The sequence below is a fragment of the Hevea brasiliensis genome, chromosome 15 (assembly GCF_030052815.1).
Source record: "Hevea brasiliensis isolate MT/VB/25A 57/8 chromosome 15, ASM3005281v1, whole genome shotgun sequence".
Lineage (NCBI taxonomy): Eukaryota > Viridiplantae > Streptophyta > Magnoliopsida > Malpighiales > Euphorbiaceae > Hevea > Hevea brasiliensis.
The window spans coordinates 3,980,151-4,005,744 of record NC_079507.1 but is presented as its reverse complement, the minus strand read 5'-3'; the positions used below and the strand labels follow the sequence as shown (position 1 = coordinate 4,005,744).

General features: G+C 32.7%; 1 pseudogene; it reads left to right on the top strand.

Annotated features, from left to right (window-relative positions):
* The first annotated feature begins 1,435 nt into the window (after positions 1-1,435).
* LOC131169172 (uncharacterized) overlaps positions 1,436-25,594 on the top strand; it is a 128,588-nt pseudogene continuing 104,429 nt past the window's right edge.

The following is a 25,594-nucleotide window of genomic DNA, read 5'->3' as shown; positions in this document are numbered from 1 at the left end:
TTGATGATATGATTATATTTGAAGTGTTTTTAACAGGTTCAGAAGAAGTGTTTTTCTAATTTATAGTCGAAACTCTGCTGGATTTTCTATAAAATTTGCAAAAATTCAACTTAATCAAAATTTTAAATAAAGGACATAAATGGTATGAATTTCACATAAAAGCCTTTTTAATCAATAAATGAAGAACTAGTCATTGCAATAAGATAAGATAAGGTGCTCCGACACACTGTGTCATGCCTTGCTTGGCTACACTGTAGACGAGTGAGGGGTGTTGCAAATCTAATGAAAAAAAAAAAATTTGTTATCATGATGATTAGTAGATAACTTACATTTTAAGTAAAATAACTTCTTAGTCCTTCACTATTATATTTTAAGGAATGAAAAGTTTATTTTTCTCGAAAACTCAAGGACTAAAATGTAATTCAAAATTTTAGGGACTCGAGTTTATAATATTTTAAGTAAAAGACAAAGGTGTTATGAAATTAAAAAGTTAAGGTCTATTTAATTCAATTTTGAAAATGCAAGGACAGAGGTGTGAATATTGATAAATGTCAAGAGAGATTTTTTGTAATTTTCCCAAAAATAATAATAGTAATTGGCATTATAATGTATAATAGAAATAGGGAGGGTTTAGACTGATTAGGATATACAAGATTCCTGCTAGTATGTCTATTCAACCTTAGCAGTCTTTTGCACTTTGATTTGCCTAATTATAGTTTTGCTCATGCTAGGGTCCCGGACCTCTTGCTCTAGTTATTTGTATAGCAGAAGGAAAGGCAACATAATTTTCCTACTCTGCTTCAGTCTCTATCACTCTCTCTGCAATTGCATGATTCTGTGTTGGTCAGCTGGCAAAGGGATGTCTAAATCATTTCTTATGTACAAAGCAAGCTAAAGAAATATTATTTGAAGATGATGGTGATGGATATGAATTCACCAAGGGTGGATATTTGGTTACACATTATGCTACTAAACGTCGATATTCAGTTGTTATTGTTAGAGTTTCTAAAGCAGAAGGGTGATGGAAGAGGCCCAAAAGATACTTACAAGTGCTATTATTGCTTGGTGGAGGTGCAATAGTACATCCCTTTTTACTCAAGGGACATTGGCTTAAATGATGTGAATTTTACACAAAGACTATTTAAATCCAAAATGAGTATTTAGAAAATATGATAAAATCAGATAAGGTGCTCCGACACTCCGTGTGGTACGCCTTGCTAGGCTATACTATAGACAGGTGAGGGGTGTTACAATTAGTGGTATCAGAGCACGGTTTAGTCATTTCTGGGTCTAGATAGATTACATACCATGCATTGCATTTGTAAGTGTTGAGGTGACTCTAATGCAGATCTATTATTTTGGTTATTTTGATTAGAATATGGACTCAATCTCATAACGACCAGTAGATGAAGAAGTGGAGAGTCATGCTCCACCTATGACTAAGGCTGGAGACAGGGGAGAACCTGCTCCACCAGCACTAGAGGTACCTACACAGCCTCCACAGGCCATGTATCAGAAAATGACCGAATTCTTTAGATAAATGGCAAGAGTTATGCCACCACCACCACCTCCACAGCAGAAATCTCATTTGGAGAAGCTCAAAAAGTTTGGAGCTGTGGATTTCCTGGGTAAGAGAGAAGATGACTCGGTGGCAACTGAGAACTGGTTGGACAAAATAGGAAGGGTCCTAAAACAACTTCTCTGCATCCCAAAGCAGAACCTGGAAGGTGTTGTATCCCTGCTTCAAGGTGATGCATACAAGTGGTGAGACACAGTATCCAGTGAGGTGCAGCCAGAACAGATAACCTGGGACTTCTTTCTCATAGAGTTAAGAAAGAAGTATGTGGGTAGTGTATATCTGGAAGAGAGAAGAAGAGAATTCATCAGTCTACGATAGAGACAGTTGACAGTGGTAGAGTATGAAAGAGAGTTTGTCAGACTGAGCTGATATGGGCGAGAAATAGTTCCTAATGAGGCTGATAGGTGTAGGAGATTTGAAGAAGGGTTGAATGATAATATCAAGATTATGATAATAGCTTTGGGGATTACATACTTCGCAAAATTGGTTGAAGTTGCACTGAAGGTTGAGAGGGTCAGAGTAAGTGAACAGAGCAGGAAAGATAGGCAGCATAAGAGGGAAGTTGGAGTGGGGCAGTCAAGTATACCAACTGATAATAAGAAGCTTAAAGGTTCACCAGACCAGACACAGGGCCAGAGAGGCCAGTTTAGGATATCTGTAGCTAGCTCCCCGGGCACAGTAACAAGGGGATCAGCCCCAGTGCCAAAATGTAGGCACTTTGGTAGGAGACATAGAGGGGAATATCGACTGTTAAAGGGAGAGTGTTTCATGTGTGGGGCTACGGATCACTTCATAATATATTGCCCCCAGAGGAGTGATTTACAGCTCCAGTACAAGCTGATAGACTTGCCCCCACAATGCAAGGGGGTAGAAGATCTTGTAAAGCAGAGACAGCTGAGATTTCACATAAGGCTATTTCTGAGACGGTCGAAAGGCCTAAAGTCAGGGTGACACCAGGGGTGTATGCCGTAGAGGCTAGAGAGGAGCCGAACCTAAATATTGATGAAACAACACAAGGAAGTGGAGAAGCAAGGAAGTAACAGATCCCTCTACCATTTACATCAGATAAATTTCAAGGACAAAATTTTTATTTAGAGGGGAAGAATTGTAACGCCCTCACTTTACGTAGTCCATATATTCTACTACTTTGGTGACTTATGGCTGTCTAGACAAGTCAGGATGTCTGAAACTACATTTAAATGATAGTAAGCAAGCATAAAATGATGGAACAAATAATAAGAAAATAGAAGAAAAATTAAGGAAAAATAAAAGAGATGAAATGTAACTAGGTTAAACGAGCCCAAATCGTAGCGATGGGTGACCACATCAGAAAGTTACGGAGAAAACAATTGCCTACCCCAGGACTGCGGGAATCCTAGAAAATAATTTTCGAGACCTAATTAAAGGTCTACTGAGGTATAAATGACATTAAAAATATCAAAGAAAATTTAGTTAATTGGTACAAATAAAAACGAAAATTTAAGAGAATGCTGGATCAGGGATTTAATCTTTGTTATTGAAAAATTTGAAATGCAACCCGAAGAGGGGCATTTTGGTCATTTGACACCTAGAGTTGACTTTTGACCTAAATGTCCATTAAAAATAAGTGGTGTTAAATTTTAAAAATCACATGAAAAATGAAATTATATATGTACTGTAATTAAGGGAAATAAAGGGGGTATAATTAGAAATACTAAAACTTGATTATTATAATAATATTACCATTATTAGTGGGGGTATAAATATACATGTTAAGGCAGATTTCTCCACTAACCAACTCATTTCCTTCAAGCTTCCAATAATGGCTGATTGATCACTCCCAATTCTCCATGGAAAATTTTCCATGCAAAGCTTAATTCTCTCCCATTTTCAACATAAAACCATAAATTCTCTTCATTAAACTTCGTCCACACCTCTTGGGAAGGAGATAGGCAGCAAAAAGAAGGAGATATGGTGAGGTTTTATAAAGCTCAAAAAAAAGGTTAGTGTCCAATTTCCCTTCCTTGCTTAGTTAAACTTTGAATTAAGGTTATGGTGAGTCGAATTGTTGAGAAATTGGGAGAATTAGATGAGTATTTGATGGGCTCAAATTCGACAGCAATGGAAGACTATGAGAGTTTGCTTAATTCTACATGTAAATGATGAAGGAATGGAAGCGTGAAAAACACAAGATTATACCATTGAATTCAAAAATTTTCACCTAGGGTCACATGCACCATGCAAGATTTATTTTTATCTATTTGATTTCAATGATAAACAACATATTAAAACTCTTTTAATATGTTTTTGGATCTGTATTTGCCATTTAAGATTTTAAAATTAATCAGATTAATTTTAGAACCCTAGATTAAATCAAGAATGATTACACTAACCTCTTGATGCACTGCAGCGTGTCTGCGCCTTTGAGATTCGTCTTCAGGACACCAAATGTTGTCCCTCTAGCTTGTCCACACCAAGAACACCTATGGCAGCCCTCAAACAGCCTCTAAAGCTTTTTCTATTAATTAGAAATTCAAGTTCTGCCTTTTAAGAGATTAGAGATGTAAACAGGACACTAGAAACAATTTCTAGTGTTCTTAATTCAAGAGATTGATGGCTAATCTCTTTGAATTGATGAGAGATGAAGAAGAATAGCTGGAGAGCCTCAAAGTGGCGTGACAAATGAGAGGAGAGGCTGCTGGTTGCTTTTTCTTTTCATAACAACACTTAAATAGCTAGGTTAACACATTAAACACTTGCCACATGTCACCTTTTGATTAGCTCTAGGTTTAAGTGACCCAATCACATTGTGCCAAGTGTCAAACCTATATTTAATCTTGATTTTAATCATCTTACATGATTAAAAAACATTTGGCAAGCTTATGTGTAATCCCATGTATCACCATCTCATGGTGCCACGTGTCACACTGTGAAATGACCAAAATGCCCCTGTGTCTTAATTTTGAGTTCTTAACCCAAAATAATTATTTTCTTCTTCTAATTAATTTATATCAAATATAAATTAATTAATTAATCTCTATTAATTAATTTCTCATCAATTAAATTCATATTTAAACACTTTAAATATAAATTTAATTTATACTACACCTCCAATAATCTAGATTTGGTTTCAAGTCATGCTAGGGACTTTGCAATTTAATTGCAAACCAAACCTATTTAATTAATCAATTAAACTCTTTAATTAATTAATTAAATCATATTTAAATAGGTGATAACTTGTGTATGTGTGTGACTTACTAGGCTCATCACTAATTGGCAATGAGACATGATATCAACTCTTAATATCATCAGAACTCTTTCTTACCATAAATGATTTCTCTAAATCATTTTATGAACCTCATAGACCATGGTTAACACCTAGCATAGCATGCCATGGCCACCCAATTAGTAATAAGGTTTACCTTAAATGAACCTAAAATCATATGTTACCATGCACTAGAATTACTCTGTTACAAAATCCCAACTCAAGCTGGAGTCATGGTTTATGTCAAACTCCTTTTGCTATGAATATTATGTTCTCTTTTAATCCCAGTTCTTGATTAAAAAGATTTTCTCATCAGAAACTCTTTTCTGAATAAATCTATCTGTCTGGCCAGAACTTGACACATCAAGAACAATTAAATGAACATAGGATTTTATCTCTATTTACTTAGAGGATTCCATCTTGATCAACACCTACCTCCATATATAACTAGTAGGAGCCAACACATGCCCATATACCCATACATAGTACAAGTATGAAAGCAGTATCAAACTCAAACTACCTATATACAAGATAATTTGTGCTATCTCAGTCTAAAGATTATATGCACTGATATGATTTATGACAAAACATTGACAAGAGTAAACTCCATGTGCTTATCATAAGTGTCACTGGTTCGGCCTACTTATCATTTATAAGTGCCTATCATGTTTGTTATATGGCATGAGACTCACCATTCCATCTTATTTATATCTCATATAAATAACTTGGGAACAAACATGAATACAATCTTTCTGGATAAGTCATGTCCTTATTATGAAGTATCCTCGATTGTGAACCTATTTATGATACTTTGTGCTAGAAATATTGTCACTCATATTCTTAACAACTTAAGAATAAAATTTCTAACAAAATATCAATGGACCTTTTCTATTACACATAAATATATTATGTAAACGGAAAAGTGGAAATGCCTTTTATTAATAAAAATATGTACAAGATACATACTAAATGATATGCTCTAGGGCATACTACTAACAATCTCCCACTAGCACTAGAGCCATTCATTATAATATCTTAGACCTATCTTCTCAAGATGTCGGTCTAACTGACTCTGTGACATAGGCTTAGTGAATGGATCAGCTAGATTTTCAGCTGATGCTATTTTCTGCATGGCTACATCGCCTCGCCCAACTATTTCTCTGATAATGTGGCAGCACCTTTCTATGTGTTTGGATTTCTGGTGAGACCTTGGTTCCTTAGCTCGTATGTTGCTCCATTATTGTCACGCGGTGTAGTGGGCTGGCGACTCAATGAAAGGAACTCTGTAAGTTACATCACGAACTTCTTTATCCAAAGCGACTTCCTTTGCGACATCGATGCGACAATATACTCGACCTCGATGAGTGGAATCTGCGATGCGTGCTCTGTTTGGAACTCTTCCAACTGACTGCACCTCCATTACAAATGAACACATATCCAGAGGTAGACTTTCTATCATCGATATCTGATTGGAAGTCAGAATCAGTATAACCATCTAATTGCAAGTCTCCACCTCCATAAATCAAGAATAAATCCTTAGTTCTTCTCAAGTACTTAAGGATATTCTTGACTGCTATCCAGTGTTCTAAACCTGAAATTGATACCTGCTAGTCAAACTAACAACATATGCGATATCTGGCCTAGTACACAACATTGCATACATTAAACTTCCAATAGCCGAAGCATATGGAATCCTGGCCATCTTATCTCTTTCTTCGGGTGTCTTTGGAGACATCTCTTTAGAAAGATGGATACCATGTCTCACTGGTAACAATCCTCTCTTGGAATCAAGCATGTTAAACCTCTTTAACACCTTTTCCAAGTATAGACTTTGGGATAAACCAATTATTCTTTTCGCTCTATCTCTATAGATGCGAATCCCAAGAATATAGGTTGCCTCCCCTAAGTCTTTCATGGAGAATGTATTTGACAACCATACCTTTATAGTTGTCAACATACCTGTGTCATTACCTATCAACAGTATGTCATCCACATATAAGACAAGGAAAGTGATAGCATTGTCACTAACCTTCTTATATACACATGGCTCATCCTCATTTTTGATAAAACCAAAGGATTTAATGGCTTCATCAAAACGGATGTTCCAACTCCTCGAAGCTTGTTTCAACCCATAAATGGATCGCTTTAGCTTGCATACCTTGGAACCATCTTGGGATTCAAATCCCCTAGGTTGTTCCATGAAAATGTTTTCTTCAATGTATCCATTGAGAAAAGTCGCTTTTGACATCCATCCGCCAAATCTCATAATCATAGTATGCACTATTGCTAATAAAATCCTAATTGATTTAAGCATGGCAACAAAGTAGAAAGTCTCCTCATAGTCGATTCCTTGCCTTTGGTGAAACCCTTTCGCTACTAGCCTTGCCTTATAGGTCTCTACCTTTCCATCAGAACCAATTTTCTTCTTGAAAACCCATTTGTTCCCTATAGGTACAATACCTTCAGGTGGGTCAACAAGATCCCAAACTTGATTCTTATACATGGAATCAATCTCGGATTTCATAGCATCAATCCATTTTGAAGAGTCTATATCGATATAGCTTCTTCATAAGTAAGTGGATCATCTCCATGATCTACTTTTTCATGAGTAGACAACTCTTGTTCTTCTTCATGAAGAAAACCATATCTCACCGGTGGGTGAGATACCACAGTTGTTCTACGAGGAGCGACTTTAGATGTTTCATCAATGGGTATAGGTTGACTAGATGGATCTATATCCATCGATGCATTGGTTGGTAAGAATTCTCCTATTCTAACTATATTTGCCTTCCTTTTCATCCTTATTGAACATACTGTTGTTCAAGTAATGTGGCATCTCTACTTATCACAACCTTTTTGTGAAGTAGGCAAATAAAATAATATCCAAAACTATCTTTTGGATATCCAACAAATTGACCTTTTACGATCTGGTCTCCAATTTATCGGTGTTGACTTTTTGATATAAGTGGACAACCCCAAATCTTAACATGCTTAAGACTTGGTTTTCTTCCATGCCATATCTCATAAGGTGTGGAAGAAAGCGATTTTGATGGAATCCTATTCGGAATATACAAAGTCGATTCTAATGCAAATCCCCAAAGAAGATTGGCATATCAGTATAGCTCATCATACTACGTACCATATCCAATAGGGTACGATTTCTCCTTTCAGATACACCATTCAGTTGTGGCATTCCTGGAGGAGTCAGCTGAGAAACAATGCCATGCTCTCTCAAGTATTCATCAAATTCAGTACTCAAATATTCACCTCCACGATCTGATCGAAGAGCTTTAATACTTTTTCCTGTTTGATTTTCTACTTCAGATTTAAATTTCTTAAACTTTTCAAAGGATTCATGTTTGTATTTCATCAAATACAAATACCCAAACCTTGATTTATCATCAGTAAAGGTAATAAAATAATGAAAGCCCCCTCTAGCCATTTCTTTAAACGGACCACATACATCACTATGTATTAGTTCCAAAATATTTTCAGCTCTTAGCCCTTGTCCAACAAAGGGTGATCTAGTCATTTTGCCCTGAAGGCAAGATTCACAAGTTGGAGTAGGCTCAGAGCCCAATGAGGATAGAATCTCCATTTTCTCCAATTTTGCAATCCTATCTTCTGCAACATGACATAACCTTAAGTGCCAAATATATTTTGAACTTGAGTTGGTTTTTACCATGGCATTGTATTCTTTTAGATCACTTGCATTCAATTTGTGTTTGTCATTATTATCCAAATAATAAAGACCATCATTCATATAACCCGAACCATCATTCATATAACCCGAACCAACATATTTATTTCCAAAATAAATATTGCAAACATCATCTGTGAACTGAAATTCATAGCCATTTCTAGTCAAACTAGATATAGAAATGATGTTCTTAAAAGCATCAGGTACATATAAAATATTATCCAAACACAAAACATGTCCAAACATGTAAAAAGATTTAGATCCTATGGCTAAAGCTTCAACAGTTGAGCCATTGCCAATCCGGACTCTAATATCTTGAGAACGCAAGCTGCTACTATTTGCTAGTTCCTGCATATCATTAGAAATGTGAGAATTGGCACCAGTATCTAAAACCCAAGCTGTAGATGAACTATGAGTATCATCATAATCTAAATAACAAGATATGGACATACCTTCCGAAGGTGTATCCTTCTTGTCCTTCAGAGAAGCAAGATACTCTGGGCAGTTCCTTTTCCAGTGCCCATCCTTTTGGCAGTGGAAACACTTTCCTTTGCCTCCATCAGCTTTAGTCTTCCTTTTCTGTTTAGCTATTTTCTTGGAAGGACCAGGAATCTGAGGTTTCTTTTTCTTATTGCCCTTCTTCTTGTTGGACTTTCCAGCAGAAGAAGATGCAACCAAAGCTACCTCTTTTCCTTTCTTGCCTGGCATATTCTTTTGGGCAATAACCAGCATGTTGAGTAAACCAGCTAAGGTACATTCCTGTTTAGTCATATGGAAATTTGTCACAAAATTCCCAAAAGACTGAGGAAGGGACTGAAGGATCAAATCCATTTGTAGTTGGAAATCAAAGTTGAAGTCAAGATGTCCCAACTGCTCAATCAGCCGAATCATCTTGTGGACATGATCCCCAACATTCTGTCCCTCAGACATCCTCATACGGAATAGCTTTCTAGATATCTCATACCTAGCATTCCTGCTGTGCTCACCATACAACTCTTGTAGGTGAAGGAGGATCTCACTCGCACTCTGCATGTTCTCATGTTGCTTCTGTAACTCATTACTCATGGAAGCAAGCATGTAACACTTAGCTCTCATATCATGCTCCTTCCACTTGTCCAAAGTTTCATGTTCCTCTTGTGTGGCCTCTGGAGGTAAGGGACCAGGAACATTTGAATCTAGAACATATCCTATATGTTCAAGGTTCAGGACAAGTTTCAAATTTCTTAGGCAATCGCATGATTAGGTCTGTCAACCTGTTGTGATCAAGTATGCTTGCAAGGAGATTGGATGGTGGTGGTTGTTTTGTGCTCATTTTTATCAGAAAATTAACTGCAGAAAATAACCAGATTAATTAGTAAATGTATCATGTAATTAACCAAAATGATTATGGTCTTTTAATCAAATTGGTCCTCCCACTAACTTAGCGAATCCTACACTTCCAAAGTAGGAAACGGAAATCCTAGTTGGAAGGATTTCTAGTGGGTGATTGAATTCTTATAATTCTATTGATCATCCTCAGGTACATCCATTATTGGAATTACAATAAACTATAAGTGAGCAACTCCTTGCCCATCACATCTCATGTGAGGTTCAATCCTTTACCTAGCCCCTAATGCTCAAAATCTCAGGTACATCCATTATTGACTTATCTTGCATTAGTTAAGTTGATCCCATTGAGTCAGTAATTATGCAAATAATTTTAATGTCCTCAGGTACATCCAATATTGGCCACCAAACCATTTACATATTTACAACATCTCATGCTTAATAATTATTCTTAAGAAAATCTCTTAAATTAATTGCATCTCATGCAACTATTTAAAATTTCTTAAAATAATTGCCCCAATGAAGGGCTTATGTTATAATTACTTTAATTATAGCATTTCCAACTTAATCATTTGTTTGGAAGATTTTATAGCCATCCTAATTACTATTAAGGTCTCACTTTGCACATTATCCATTTAGCATGCATATATCATATAATTGCATACATTCCCATACATCTCATGCATTCATGGATAAGCGATAAATATGGTATGATCATGGACTTTCTAAGGGATTCAATTGAGCCACCAAGAATTGAATCGGGCATTCCTAGGTGCATTTCATTCATTCATTTTACAAGAGTTACTGAAGGAGTACATAATCAACACTTGATCTTGAATTCCTCCTTTGGTCCCACCAATGCTCTTGACCTCCTTGAACTTCTTGCAATCCAATATTACATAGTAATCCTTGGCATACCAAGGCGAATTTACAAGAACTTAAATAAATGAAATTACAACCCAAAAAATATTACAAACTTAATAATACATGCCCAAAATAAATTAAAATAAATTAATTAATTTACAATCCCAAAGAAACATAAAAGAAATAAATCCAATCACATTGGTCTTTTATAGTCCATGATCATCCATCATGCATATCACTATTCAACAATTAAATAAAACATACATACTTAAATTAAATTGAATATCTCATATTCAACTTAAAAATCCAGATTTGAATATGATTCAAATAAATTTAAAAATTCAGATTTGAATCTCATTCAAACAAATTTAAAAATTCAGATTTGAATCACATTCAAACAACTTCAAAAATTCAGATTTGAATCACATTCAAACATTTTTTAAAAAATCAGATTTGAATCACATTCAAATATTTTTTAAAAAATCAGATCTGAATTTTATTGAATCAATTTTAAAAAAATCAGATTTAAATATGATTCAAACAACTTTAAAAATTCAAATTTGAATCACATTCAAACAACTTTAAAAAATTCAGATTTGAATCACATTCAAATAATTTTTAAAATTCTGATTTGAATCATAATTTAATTGTGCAATAAAAATTCTAATTAAAAAATTTAATTAGACATAAGATAAGCTTTTAGATCATACAACAATTGTAAATTAAAAAGCAAACCTTGCGCCACCATGAAGAAGCATTGTTGCCGCCACCTATGGTGGCTTCACCTTGTGTGCCGCCACACATCCATTGCAACCAGCAATGGATCAATCATCTCATGATCAAATCACACAATTAAATCATATAATCAACAATCTAAATGGAAAATATAGTGGCTCTGATACCAATTGAAAGAACGGAAGCGTGAAAAACACAAGATTATACCATTGAATTCAAAAATTTTCACCTAGGGTCACATGCACCATGCAAGATTTATTTTTATCTATTTGATTTCAACGATAAACAACATATTAAAACTCTTTTAATATGTTTTTGGATTTGAATTTGCCATTTAAGATTTTAAAATTAATCAGATTAATTTTAGAACCCTAGATTAAATCAAGAACGATTACACTAACCTCTTAATGCACTGCAGCGTGTCTGCACCTTTGAGATTCGTCTTCAGGACACCAAATGTTGTCCCTCTAGCTTGTCCACACCAAGAACACCTATGGCAGCCCTTGAACAGCCTCTAAAGCTTTTTCTATTAATTAGAAATTCAAGTTCTGCCTTTTAAGAGATTAGAGATGTAAATAGGACACTAGAAACAATTTCTAGTGTTCTTAATTCAAGAGATTGATGGCTAATCTCTTTGAATTAATGAGAGATGAAGAAGAATAGCTGGAGAGCCTCCAAGTGGTGTGACAAATGAGAGGAGAGGCTGCTGGTTGCTTTTTCTTTTCATAACAACACTTAAATAGCTAGGTTAACACATTAAACCCTTGCCACATGTCACCTTTTGATTAGCTCTAGGTTTAAGTGACCCAATCACATTGTGCCAAGTGTCAAACCTATATTTAATCTTGATTTTAATCATCTTACATGATTAAAAAACATTTGGCAAGCTTATGTGTAATCCCATGTGTCACCATCTCATGGTGCCACGTGTCACACTGTGAAATGACCAAAATGCCCCTGTGTCTTAATTTTGAGTTCTTAACCCAAAATAATTATTTTCTTCTTATTATTAATTTATATCAAATATAAATTAATTAATTAATCTCTATTAATTAATTTCTCATTAATTAAATTCATATTTAAACACTTTAAATATAAATTTAATTTATACTACACATCCAATAATCTAGATTTGGTTTCAAGTCATGCTAGGGACTTTGCAATTTAATTGCAAACCAAACCTATTTAATTAATTAATTAAACTCTTTAATTAATTAATTAAATCATATTTAAATAGGTGATAACTTGTGTATGTGTGTGACTTACTAGGCTCATCACTAATTGGCAATGAGACATGATATCAACTCTTAATATCATCAGAACTCTTTCTTACCATAAATGATTTCTCTAAATCATTTTATGAACCTCATAGACCATGGTTAACACCTAGCATAGCATGCCATGGCCACCCAATTAGTAATAAGGTTTACCTTAAATGAACCTAAAATCATATGTTACCATGCACTAGAATCTCTCTGTTACAAAATCCCAACTCAAGCTGGAGTCATGGTTTATGTCAAACTCCTTTTGCTATGAATATTATGTTCTCTTTTAATTCCAGTTCTTGATTAAAAAGATTTTCTCATCAGAAACTCTTTTACGAATAAATCTATCTGTCTGGCAGAACTTGAAACATCAAGAACAATTAAATGAACATAGGATTTTATCTCTATTAACTTAGAGGAACAGATTCCATCTTGATCAACACCTACCTCCATATATAACTAGTAGGAGTCAACACATGCCCATATACGCATACATAGTACAAGTATGAAAGTAGTATCAAACTCAAACTACCTATATACAAGATAACTGTGCTATCTCAGGTCTAAAGATTATATGCACTGATATGATTTATGACAAAACATTGACAAGAGTAAACTCCATGTGCTTGTCATAAGTGTCACTGGTTCGGCCTACTTATCATTTATAAGTGCCTATCATGTTTGTTATATGGCATGAGACTCACCATTCCATCTTATTTATATCTCATATAAATAACTTGGGAACAAACATGAATACAATCTTTCTGGATAAGTCATGTCCTTATTATGAAGTATCCTCGATTGTGAACCTATTTATGATACTTTGTGCTAGAAATATTGTCACTCATATTCTTAACAACTTAAGAATAAAATTTCTAACAAAATATCAATGGACCTTTTCTATTACACATAAATATATTATGTAAACGGAAAAGTGGAAATGCCTTTTATTAATAAAAATATGTACAAGATACATACTAAATGATATGCTCTAGGGCATACTACTAACAAATGATGATTAGGCATGTAGATTTAAGTAAATAAATGTATTAGAGTTTATTGGCATGTGTGTGTTTGAAATGACAATTGAATTAGGGCTTTGAACAATTATTAAAGACTTTGGACAATTGAGCTTAAATGTGGTAGCCTTGAGGTACTTAAGGGATTGGTAATTCCATGAATTCTAATGTTGAATTATGGTGTTGATAGATTAGTGGAAGTGTATGGTAAGTTATTAGTTGAAATTTCATGTATTAACTAATTGTTTGCAAGTATATATTGTTGACCTTGACTTTGTGATTTAGGGTTCTATATTGATTATTGAGGACTTGTGTAAACTGATGGGAATTGACCAATTTGAGACTTGATGAATGAAATTAGAAGTGCTATGTATGTAATTTGTAGTTTGGGAGAAGGAGGAATACAAATTTGGAAGTGCAATTTTCTATGCAAGTTGAGTTTTGTTGAACGTAGTATACACTTTGAGCCATAGCTGACGTTATATGACCCCAATTGGTATGAGGCCAATTGGAGGTAAAATTAGACCTATAATGGACCAACTTTCATGTAGAAACCTTGCCAAAATTCTGCCTAAAAAGTGACCGAAAAATTTACCTAATCCGAATTGGCAATTGTAAACCCAGAATTTTGAGCAAATGAATAGTATTCATTCATTTGGCCATATCTCACTGTAGACAGGTCCAAATGACCTTAAATTTATACCATTGAAAAGCTTAGACATAGGGTTACAACTTTTGTGAAGATCACAGAACCCAGAAATATCATTAACCAAGTCAAATTGCTTGCCCAAATTAGGGTACCAAATTTGTTCAGAATGAAAATGTCCAGAATTGCCTTTGTTTAGGCAGTCTGTCCAGCTTTACTAAAAAGACCATAACTTGGTCTATAGAACTCCAAATGACATGAAATCAATGCCAAAATTTCAATAAGACATAGACCTACAAAATTGCTATTTTGACTAGAACTCAGAAAGCAAGGGAAGTAGGACATTTAGCTAGGTCAAAATAGCATACCAAATCTGAAAAATTGAAATACATTGTAATAAGCCTTGAAATGAATTTGGCAATAAAAGCCAACATTTTAAGAATGCAAAATGTGACATGTTGGTACTAATAGAACCAACTTATCTATTGAGTATGAAAAGTCAACATTTTGGTTGACTAGTGAAATGAACAGTAACCAATAAAAATTAGTGAAATGCACAGTAACCAATAAAAAATTAAATATAAAGAATTATACATCAAACTTTGTAATATGCCCTAGTATTGCCTAGTATGATTGGTTTGAATAGGTTGGCATGCTAATAGGGTTCTGATAGTAGTACTGCATATAGCTTCATGCCATTCTGTGTTTTATGGCCTATTATTCCATTCTGTGATATGATAGCCTACGGTTATACTGATTTTGTTGTTATACTTGGCTTTATGCCTGATTGCTTATATGGCTTATTAGCCATTCTGTCTGCACACCGGGAGACACTTTGTGACTGATGGTGTGACGGCTCGAGGTACTTGGTACCCAATGCCAGTTTACCTATTTATCCAGTCTGGTCAGTCGCATAGGTTACTCGGACAACTAAATTAAGTGCAATTAAATTCAGTCTAAATGAGTTATTACTAAATAAGGATATAAAAAGTATTAAATTAATAATCTTATTAAAGATTACTGAAATATTAGTCTGCAAAAGATATTGATAATAAAATTGCATAAACATTTATTTTATTCTATTTTAGTTTATTTCTATTTTATATTGACACCACTAAGCAGTATTGCTTAGCGCATAGCTTTTTGCTACGTGTAAGTACTAGAGACACAGCTAGGGAGCCCAGTAGACCACAGGCCAAGTGATTAGGCAGATCTCCAGGAGTCCAGAGTCACCTGCACTACATTGCATATATTGTAGGACATTAGGTGGATTTTGTATTCTGTATTTTGTAGTAGTTTTGGGGTTTTGCCACGCACTTTGTAAAATTATGAAACTTAAAGTTTATGTAATATTTGTATATTTTGTAATTAAATAATATTGAATATTTTTTGTATGTATTTGAGATTATTATGGATTGTATGAGACTGTGGAATTAATGTGACTGAATTATTAAGATTTTAATAATCTGTTGAGAATTTTTGAGTAATTTTGATACTGTGTTGAGAAATATTGAGTTTGAGAATTTGGAATATTATATTAAAATTGTTTTTGACCAGTGTATAAGAACTGTTTGTCCAAATTACAGCTGGCACTCTGCCGGATTTTCGTTAAAAATTGCGCAAACTCAGTTTTATCAAAGTTTGCAATAATAACAAAAAATGATGTGAATTTTACACAAAGACTATTTAAATCTAAAATGAGTATTTAGAAAATATGATAAAATCAGATAAGGTGCTCCGACACTCCGTGTGGCATGCCTTGCTCGGCTACACTGTAGACGAGTGAGGGGTGTTACAGATTTTACTTGTTGTTGCTGGATCTTTAGGATTCCTCCTTTCTTATATATTATAGTGGATTCTCTTATTAAAATGGCAAATGTAAAATATTATCTCTCTTTCTTCTCTTTTTATAGGATAGTTACTAAATCAATTTTTTTTGTAAATAAATTTACTGATGAATACTAAACTTCAAATATTCCTATATATCAATTGTGAACTTTTAAGTAATGTCATGTTCTTCGCTCATTGTTCAATGCAGAAAGTTCTAAGCATATTCCAGATGTTGAAGAGGTTTCAGGACCAAAGGGCACAGAGCTTTCTGGAATCCCTACTGAACTGAAATGTGGTGATTGGATTGTTAAAATGGTTCCCTGGATTGAGGGTAGAATTATTTCCATGGGGCACCTTCCTTCAGGTAATGATCATATTTTGGTGAGAGCAGTAGAGGCACAAATTTTAATTGTATCTTTCTGTTCATGTGAGACTATACATTCATTCATCTTGTTTTAATGGCAATCAATCAATGGCATTATATTCCGATCCATTTAGAAATCTTCACGAATTTTGAGATTGATAAAATTAAGAATTTCTTGTCTCGGTATTATTTAATTATACATCATATGATGAGAGGTATTTGATTCCTATTTTATTGATGATGACAATAGGAACACAATGGCTTCATAGTAGGATTGGGATTGATGGATATGAAGAATATAGTTGTACTGAGTACCCGTTAGCAGGATTCTATGAAGAATACAAGATTGTTGAGTAAGTTGCTATGAATATCTTTTTTCTAATGCAAACATGATTTTGAAATGCATTTTTTTTCTATTACTTATTTCTACGTAATGAACATGGCTATCTATGTGATAAGTTGAAGCATGTGAGGTAATTACTGATGAAAGTCATGATATACTATTGTACAAGGGAATTATTTTTAGATTGGTGGCATAGGCAACAAGAAGGTGAAGGAAAAAATAAAATAAAATTAAGCAATCAGGAAGCTTGGAATTAAAGGAGGGGTTTTAAGTAACGGAGTTGGAAATGGTTTCGAACTTGGAAACAACATAGTGGAATCAGGTTGAATCATTCCAAAACAAACCAAATGACCCACTAATCTCATGAATTTTTTTAAAAACTATCAACAAGATGACTTATATTTAAATTTAAATTACTGGTGTAAAACTTTTTGTAAATTGGTGATGTTTTTGTTTTGCCTCACACTATATTTCCTTCTTCCTTTGAAATTGTTATCCTCCTTCCCTTAGAAGATAATCAAACTTATGCTTGAAAATAATTACAATATGCCCCCCTTGCTCCTGCTTTATGTTATGTAGTTGCTACACATTTAGACATCTATTCAATTTCACTTGAACGTGTAATGCATCTATGCACTTCCTTATAATGAAAAAAGTAAACATGTAAAAGAAAGTCTGATATACCTCATTTTGCTTCTGCATGTTAATCTTTATTATTTAATAAATCTTTTTTTTAAATGACCTTTTCATCCTTATCAATCAAGGAATAACATCTGAAATCATAAGTGTACTTGCTTTTATAGTCAAGTCCTAAAAGTTTTTTTTTCTTAATATAAATTTTAACAATTAAGTCCTTTTATTTCAAAAATTGTTCACTATTAATCTTATCCATTAATTGAACGCCAAAGGTACACATTCTCTCTCTCTCTCTCTCTCTCTTTTTTTTTTTCAATCCTAATACTTGTAAAAAGTACTTTTTTTTCTAGTTTTGTATTCCCTCCCCCCTTCCTCTTTTCTTGTTCAATTTGTAAGAGAGAAATTTCAGTAATTCTTGAAAATCATATAAAATGATCATGGCCAATTTAGTGATGGAATGCATTAATGTATAAGACAAGATAATATAGCAACAACAATTGACCAAAAGTCTTTAATTTCTGTATAATGCTAATAAATATAAAATATTTTTCTATTATTTTCCTTTGACCAAAAAAATAAAATGTTTTGCAGTGTTTGATAAATAATAAATATTATATTTTGGGAAGAAACTATTATGAAATAATTGATGCATACAACTAAGAGTAATTTGAGATAAATTATTATTGAGTTCTTGTAGTTTGTCATAATTAATGATCATGTCCCTATGGTTTAAAAACTCAACAATTTGCCTTTAATCAATGATTTCATCCATCCCTTCTATTTAACTTGAGTTTTGCGATAAGTCAAGCCAACCAAATGAGAGATTTTCTCTCTCTCTCTCTCTCTCTCTCTCTCTCTCTCTCTCCATCCTCTGTTTCATGACCTGCCCCAACACCCCCCCCCCCCACCTACTACTTCCCAACCATTGTTTTAATTAAATGTAACAGCCTCTATTTACAATTGTCGTGGGATACCGTTTGGTCATATGCTTGCAGAGGGTGTTTGGATTAGCTTATAAGTACTTAATATTTATATTCTAATATGAGCTTATAAGTATTTAAAATTGTAAGCAGTTATTTGTTTGGTTAGAGTGTTTATAAATGGCTAATAAGTAGCTAACATACTAAGTAAAAAAATCCACATAATCGACCATAACTAGTATGAGATGAGAACTTGGTCGTTCTTAATGTTATTATTGTTGTTATATGATACATGCTAGAAACAGTGTGAATTATTTTTTCAAATTATATATACCTATATATATTTATATATATAGTCATGAGGCAAAATAAAACTTATAAAATTTAAAAGTTTATTTTTAAAAAACTTTTTCTTATATTTAAAGTCTAAAAATTTTAAGAATAATAGCTTCAAAAATCATCAGGTGTTTTATATACTTTTGTTTTTATTTTATTTATCATTTTATTAGTATATGTGAACTAATTTAAAAAACAATAAAAACTAATTTATCAATCAACTTATTTATTAATAGTTGAAATAAAATTATAATTAATTAAAAATTTTATTATTCACATTATATATATATGTCAAATTATGTTACAATGATAAAAAAAACAATAATTTTTGCATCAAGCGAGGAAAATAATTAGTTTTAGTTATAATTATGTAAACTTCACAATTAAAAAAAAAGGTTATATTTTCATTCAAGTCAGCTGTCATGTAAATGAATTTCAATTTCGATTATTGAATAAATTTATATGTAACTTTTGAAATTATGATAAATTACTAAATTTAAAATATTTGAAAATAATTAAAATTTCACATAGATTTTTGTTTTTCATTAAGCCCTTTCTTTATGCTTATTTCAATCCTATTTTTTAAAAGCCAATAAAAATAAAAATATGTTGGAAATATATAAGTATGGAATTTCCATATCGAAAAAAGATGGGATGAGTGAGAAATATATAAGTGTGAATAATTCATACACCTATTGCCTTGGGTTGGATGTGGTGTCAAGTCCATGAATGTATTCTTTTATATGGAAGATTAGGAAAAATTCTTCCCAGAGATCTCTAACAAGTGCTATTAGATGCATTCTTTTACTTAAAAAAAAAAGATTTGAAATCTTAATTTTTCTCTAATTTTTTTTAAAATTATTAGTAGGTGGAGAATGGGGTATACACATTATCATCCTTAGGCCAAGTTTAGATAACATATCAAACTCCGAATCAGGAAAAGTTATTATAATATTTTGAAGCCTTCGCTTGTTTTATAGAAGATAATTTATATCAAATAAAAAATATTTTTCAAGCGGACATTAATAATAATAATAATAAATTTTAATATATATTAGTATGATATAAAGAAATGATATATTATTAATATATTGAAAGACCTTAAGGCTTATTCATGAAGGGTTGCCCGAGTAGTAATGCGCATTTAAACCTTATACTTGGACACAGGTTTGAGTAGTGGAGTCACTATTTATGGGATGGCTTTAACATAATTACACCCAGCCAAAGGTGGGTTGTGTGTTTGGGGGGGGTGGTGGGTGGTAGGGGTGGGTTGTTGTGAAGAAGAAGACCTTGAGGCTTAATCTGATAAGAGTTGATTAAAGCAACAAGATTGATTGGTTAAGATGATAAAAAGGTTGAGACATTTTACAACATGACTAATGAATATAAAGTTCTTTTTGCCTAAGAAGTGATTCAATCATTTGATTAGGTTGAGTTTTCTTGTTTTTAGTATTAAGGATGCTTTATTAATTTTAAATATTTTTACAAATTAAAAAGAAATGTCTCATTGTCTTGCCTAATTTGATTCATTGGTTAAAGGCATAATACTCACATGGTAAATGCTAAGTTTTAGTCCCTACTTTCACATTTTTTGAAAACAAAAATTCCCATTATAAATTTTACATAATTAATTTATAGATCACATTGAAGATAAATTTGAAAACATAATGAGAATGAATCACATATTCTCATTCTTATTCCTAGGCCTTGTTTACTCTACTTTCACTTTTTAGGAAGTAACTTACCCTTATGAGTGTAAACAAGTTACTCCTGTGAAGTGAAAGAAATTGCTTCATTGACTTCTCAAGAAGTTGAGATAAAATGCCAATCAAATGAAATTGATTTTAACAGTTTTCTAGGAGCCTGAAGTTTGATAACTAAATTATGCCCAATCGAACAAGGTCCTAGTCTCATGATTGGGTTATTCTTAATTCCGAGAAATTATTTAGTATGCTCAATGTCATGCATTACTTAGAATATATATAAAAGTATGAAGGGAGGAACATTAGCACTGCCTAAAATCCCCTTTATGATTTATATTATTTATGAAAATACTAATAAAAATATATCTCTAGCGACAAATGTATGTATTTGTCACTGATAACATAAATAGCGAAGAAAAATTCGTTGCTAATTGCCTATATTGACAACATATTCATCGCTAATACTTTCAGCAATGAGAAGTTATTATGTATAAATTTATTGCTAAAACTTTTAAGGATGACATATTCGTCACTAATACTTTCAGCAATGAGAAAATTATTCTATACAAATTCATCACTAATAATTTTTAGCGACAACTTATCTTTCGCTAAATAATTTCAATTGTTAATATTACTATAATTAATATAAATTGAAATTTTAAAATTATTTTAATAGTTATTCTACTTATATAGAAAATCATATTATAATTATATATTCTTATTCTTAATTCTATAAGTATTATTAATTCATTAAAAATTATTTAGGTTATTCTAATAAAATTAATAAACAACTTTAAACATTGAATTTAATTTCCACTAATTTATTTTTTTAATTATTCTAAATATTTACATACTTATTATATTAAACTATAAAATCACTTTTAAAAAATTAACTATTTAGTTAACATAATTATAAAATTATTATTAAAAATTAACTATTCAAGTAAATATTTTTTTATATCAATAGATATGAAATTCTAATCTTATTCAGTGACAAATATTTTATTTATTATAAATTTGTAGTTTTTAAAAAAAAAAATAATAATAATAGATAATTATTATTTTGTATGTCACAAGTACTATTAGAGGGTAGTTATATGTGAATGTAATCACTGTGATTTTATTATTATTGACAATATCAAATGATATCTTTACAAATTTAATAATATTTATAGAGGCTAAGATATATTGATTTTCCTATTTCTTTCATTTTTAATATTGATACATTCAATAACATTTGGAATTATTAATATCATTTTTGCATAAAAAAGTGTATTTTACATGTGATGATATGATATTTTAATTTTTTTTGATCTACGTAGTTTAGATTTAGATTAATTATAATTGATTAATATCCTTATGTGCATGAATATATTTTTTATTTTTAATTTATTAGTAAGTCTTAGCTAGGTTGTTGATTTTGAGCATAAAACTATAAGAAAATCTAGTTATATTTTTACATAATATATGTGAGAACTTACATCTATTATTACTGTAACATCCCCACTGTACGTATTCTGTACGTTCTATTACTCCAGTGGCCAAATAACAGTCCAGGCAAAGTCAAGATGTCTGGAACTACACTTCGGTGATGGTGAACAGACATATAATGATGAAATAAATAAAAAAAAATAAAAGAAAAATCAAAGAAAAATGAAAGAGAGAAAATGAAGCTAAGTTAAACGAGTCGGCAACGCAGCGATGGGTGACCGTACTAGAAATGCCGTTGCCAACCCCAGGACCGCGGGAAACACTCTGAATCTAATTTTGAGGCATAAATAAAGGTTTATTGAAATATAATTGACACTAGAAATATCAAATAAAAATTAGTAAATTAGTACAAAGAAAAATGAAAAATCGAGAAATAAACAAAAATCGGTGTTATCGAAAAATTGGGAATATAACCCGAAGTGGGGTATTTTGGTCATTTGACACCTAGAGTTGCCTTTTGACCTCAATCTCCATTAAAAATAAATGATATTACACTTTATAAATGTCATGAAAAATTAAATGGTGATACATTAGGTAAATAGTGAAAGAATTGAGCTAAAGGTGCAAATAATGAAAGTTTAACTAATTAAACAATTAATTTAGAGTTAGTGCTCCACTAACTCAAGCCTTGGGACATTTATCTAAGCCATTAGTGGGCAGAAACCACTTCATCTTCAACCTTTGACAAACCAGCCGAATTTCCACAATGGAAGAACTCCATTGCCGCACCTTGCTCTACCTCCATGCAAGCATGTTCTAGCCATCCTTTCCACTTCTTTCCTTCATTAAAGCTTGCATACTCACCTTGGGGAAGATATTGGCAACAAGAAAAGCAAGATTTGGTGAAGTTTTAATAAGCTTCAAAAGTGGTAAGTGTCCAAAACCTCTCCCTTGCTTTAGTAAACCTTGTGTTTAGGTTGAAGTGAGTATTTTGGTGAAGAGAAATGAAAGAAATAGTGAGAAATGGACTTGTTTTGGCATCCATGAACCTTTGTTGAGCTTGAGTTATTTTTACATCTAATGAATGGAAATGAAGGTTGATTAATTCAAATGAAAGTTGTAGTAAGTTTGTATCTAAGTATGTGCATGTAGTGTTTGAATTAAGGGTGTGAAATGGAACCTTGATGCCTTGAGCAAACTGCCATGTTTGGCAACCCCTAATAGCATGAATTTGTGTGTGAACATGTAGTTATTAATGAAATATGCTAATGTTAAATTGTGGGCAGCAAGTGTAAGTGACATTGAAGTATGATTATGTTGAAGTGTATGTGTAATATTGATATTGAGATATGTTGAATTTTGGTAGAAGTGAGTGTTGAACTTAATGGTGAATTGTGTGCATTGAGCAATTGAATATTCTGCCCAAAAATTGTTGCTGGAATTGTGTACAATATATATATATATATATATATATATATATATATATGGAAGTGTTATTGATTGAATATTGAAGTAATAAGGAGGAGAAGGAATATCAAATTGGAAGTGTATGTGCTTTGTGCAGGTTGTGTATTGAAGGCAGTACCTAAATTAGGCCATAAGTGACAAACTGTGAACCCAATTGGTATGAGGCCAATGGGGGGTGAAACTAGACACCAAATAGGCCAACTTTCGTGTAGAGATGTTGCCAAAATTCTGCCTAGAAACTAACATTAAAAATTACCAAATCCGGATTAGCAACCTTGCAACCCAGATTTTTGGCCATATGAACAGTAGTTCTTGGGATGACCATAACTCACTCAAAACAGGTCCAATTGACCTAAAATTTTTACCATGGTTAGTTTAGACATAGATCTACAATTCTTATGAAGACACAAAATCCCAGAAATGGCCAGAACCAAGTCAAATGGCTTGCACAAATTCGGGTACAAAAACTGCCGAACCAAAAGTGACGTAAAATTGACCAAATTTTGCACTAAAGGTGCAATCTGTCCAACTTTAGTAAATTGACCATATCTTGGTCTACACAACTCAGAATGACCTGAAATTTTGCCCCGCGTGCAATAAGACATAGAGCTACAATTTTTCTTCTTTGACCAGAAGCTAAAAACCAAGAGAAATAGGACTTTAAGCTAAACCAATCTAGCATACAAAAATTAAGAATTTGACATTTTACATACAATGATGCTTGAAGCATTTTGGCAATGAATGCCAACCTGTAAAAATGGTAAATTGCACTATATTGGCAGCATATTGAGATATAAATTGTGACATATTGATGCTAGAAATAACTTATCCATATTACCTAAAAAGGTCAACATATGCATTGACTTGTGAATTATATAATAGTTAGTAAACTCTAAAAATTGAAGAATTAAACAATTAATTTATAATGTGCCCTGGTTTGCCTAGTTGACTAGTATGGATAGGTTGGCATGCCAATAGGATTCTGACAGCTGTTCTGTAAATGGCTTCATGCCATACTATGTTTCTACGGCTTATTATGCCGCACTATGACTTTAATAGCCTACGTCTATACATATTGTGTATTTATTCTTGGCTTATCGCCAGATTGACTATATGGCTTCTTAGCCACATTATTTACACACCGTTAGACACTTTGTGACCGATGGTGTGACGGCCCAAGGTACTAGGTACCCAGTGCCAGTATATCCGTTTATCCAGTCTGGTCAGTATATAGGCTACATGGGCAATAATTCAAGTAGTATTAAATTCAAATACATAAATCCACTCTACTGACATACAGTACCACTAAAAATTCGTAAACACTTTATTTACTTTATTTTAGTGTATATTTCTTTATATTTGGCACCATTAAGCAAAATCGCTTAGCGCGTTGCTTTTGTAACGCGTAGGTATTGGAGACATAGCTGGGGAGCCCAGCAGACCGACGACCGGGTGAGACATCAGATCTCCACAGGAGTCCAGAGTCATCTGCACTGCATTGCATACATGGTAGGACTTAGGATATCTTGTATTTTGTACTTTTGTTGTATATTTGAAATTCAGCCCTATACTTTGTAATGTTATGAAAGCTCTAAAGTTTGTAATATCTTGTACATATTAAATAACATGGAGATTTTCTGGATATATTTAAATTATTATGGACTGTATTATGGAACTGTTTAATGACTGTAAAAGTCTATTGACTTTACTGAGAAATAGAGACTGTGAAATATTTGAGATTTTGATATCATCATATTAAACTGTTTTCAACAGGTTTGGAAGGACAGTTTGTCCTAAATATAAACGGCACCTTGCCAAATTTTTATTACCAGTCTTGAAACACTGATTTTATCAAAGTATGACAATAGTATCAACATGATATGAATATTACATAAAAGACTTCTTAAAATCAAATTGAGTTCAAAAAATGAAATAATCACAGACTAGGTGTTCCGGTACGCCGTGCAGCACGCCTTGCTCGGCTATACTGTAGACGGGTGAGGGGTGTTACATTTAGTGGTATCAGAGCACGGTTTAGGCATTTCTGGACCTAGATAGTTTGCATATCATGCATTGCATTGTAAGTGTTAAGATGACTCTAATGCAGATCTTTTGATTAGTTTTGTTATTTTGATCAGAATATGGACTCCACATCGTAGAGAGTGGTCGATGAGGAAGTGGAAAGT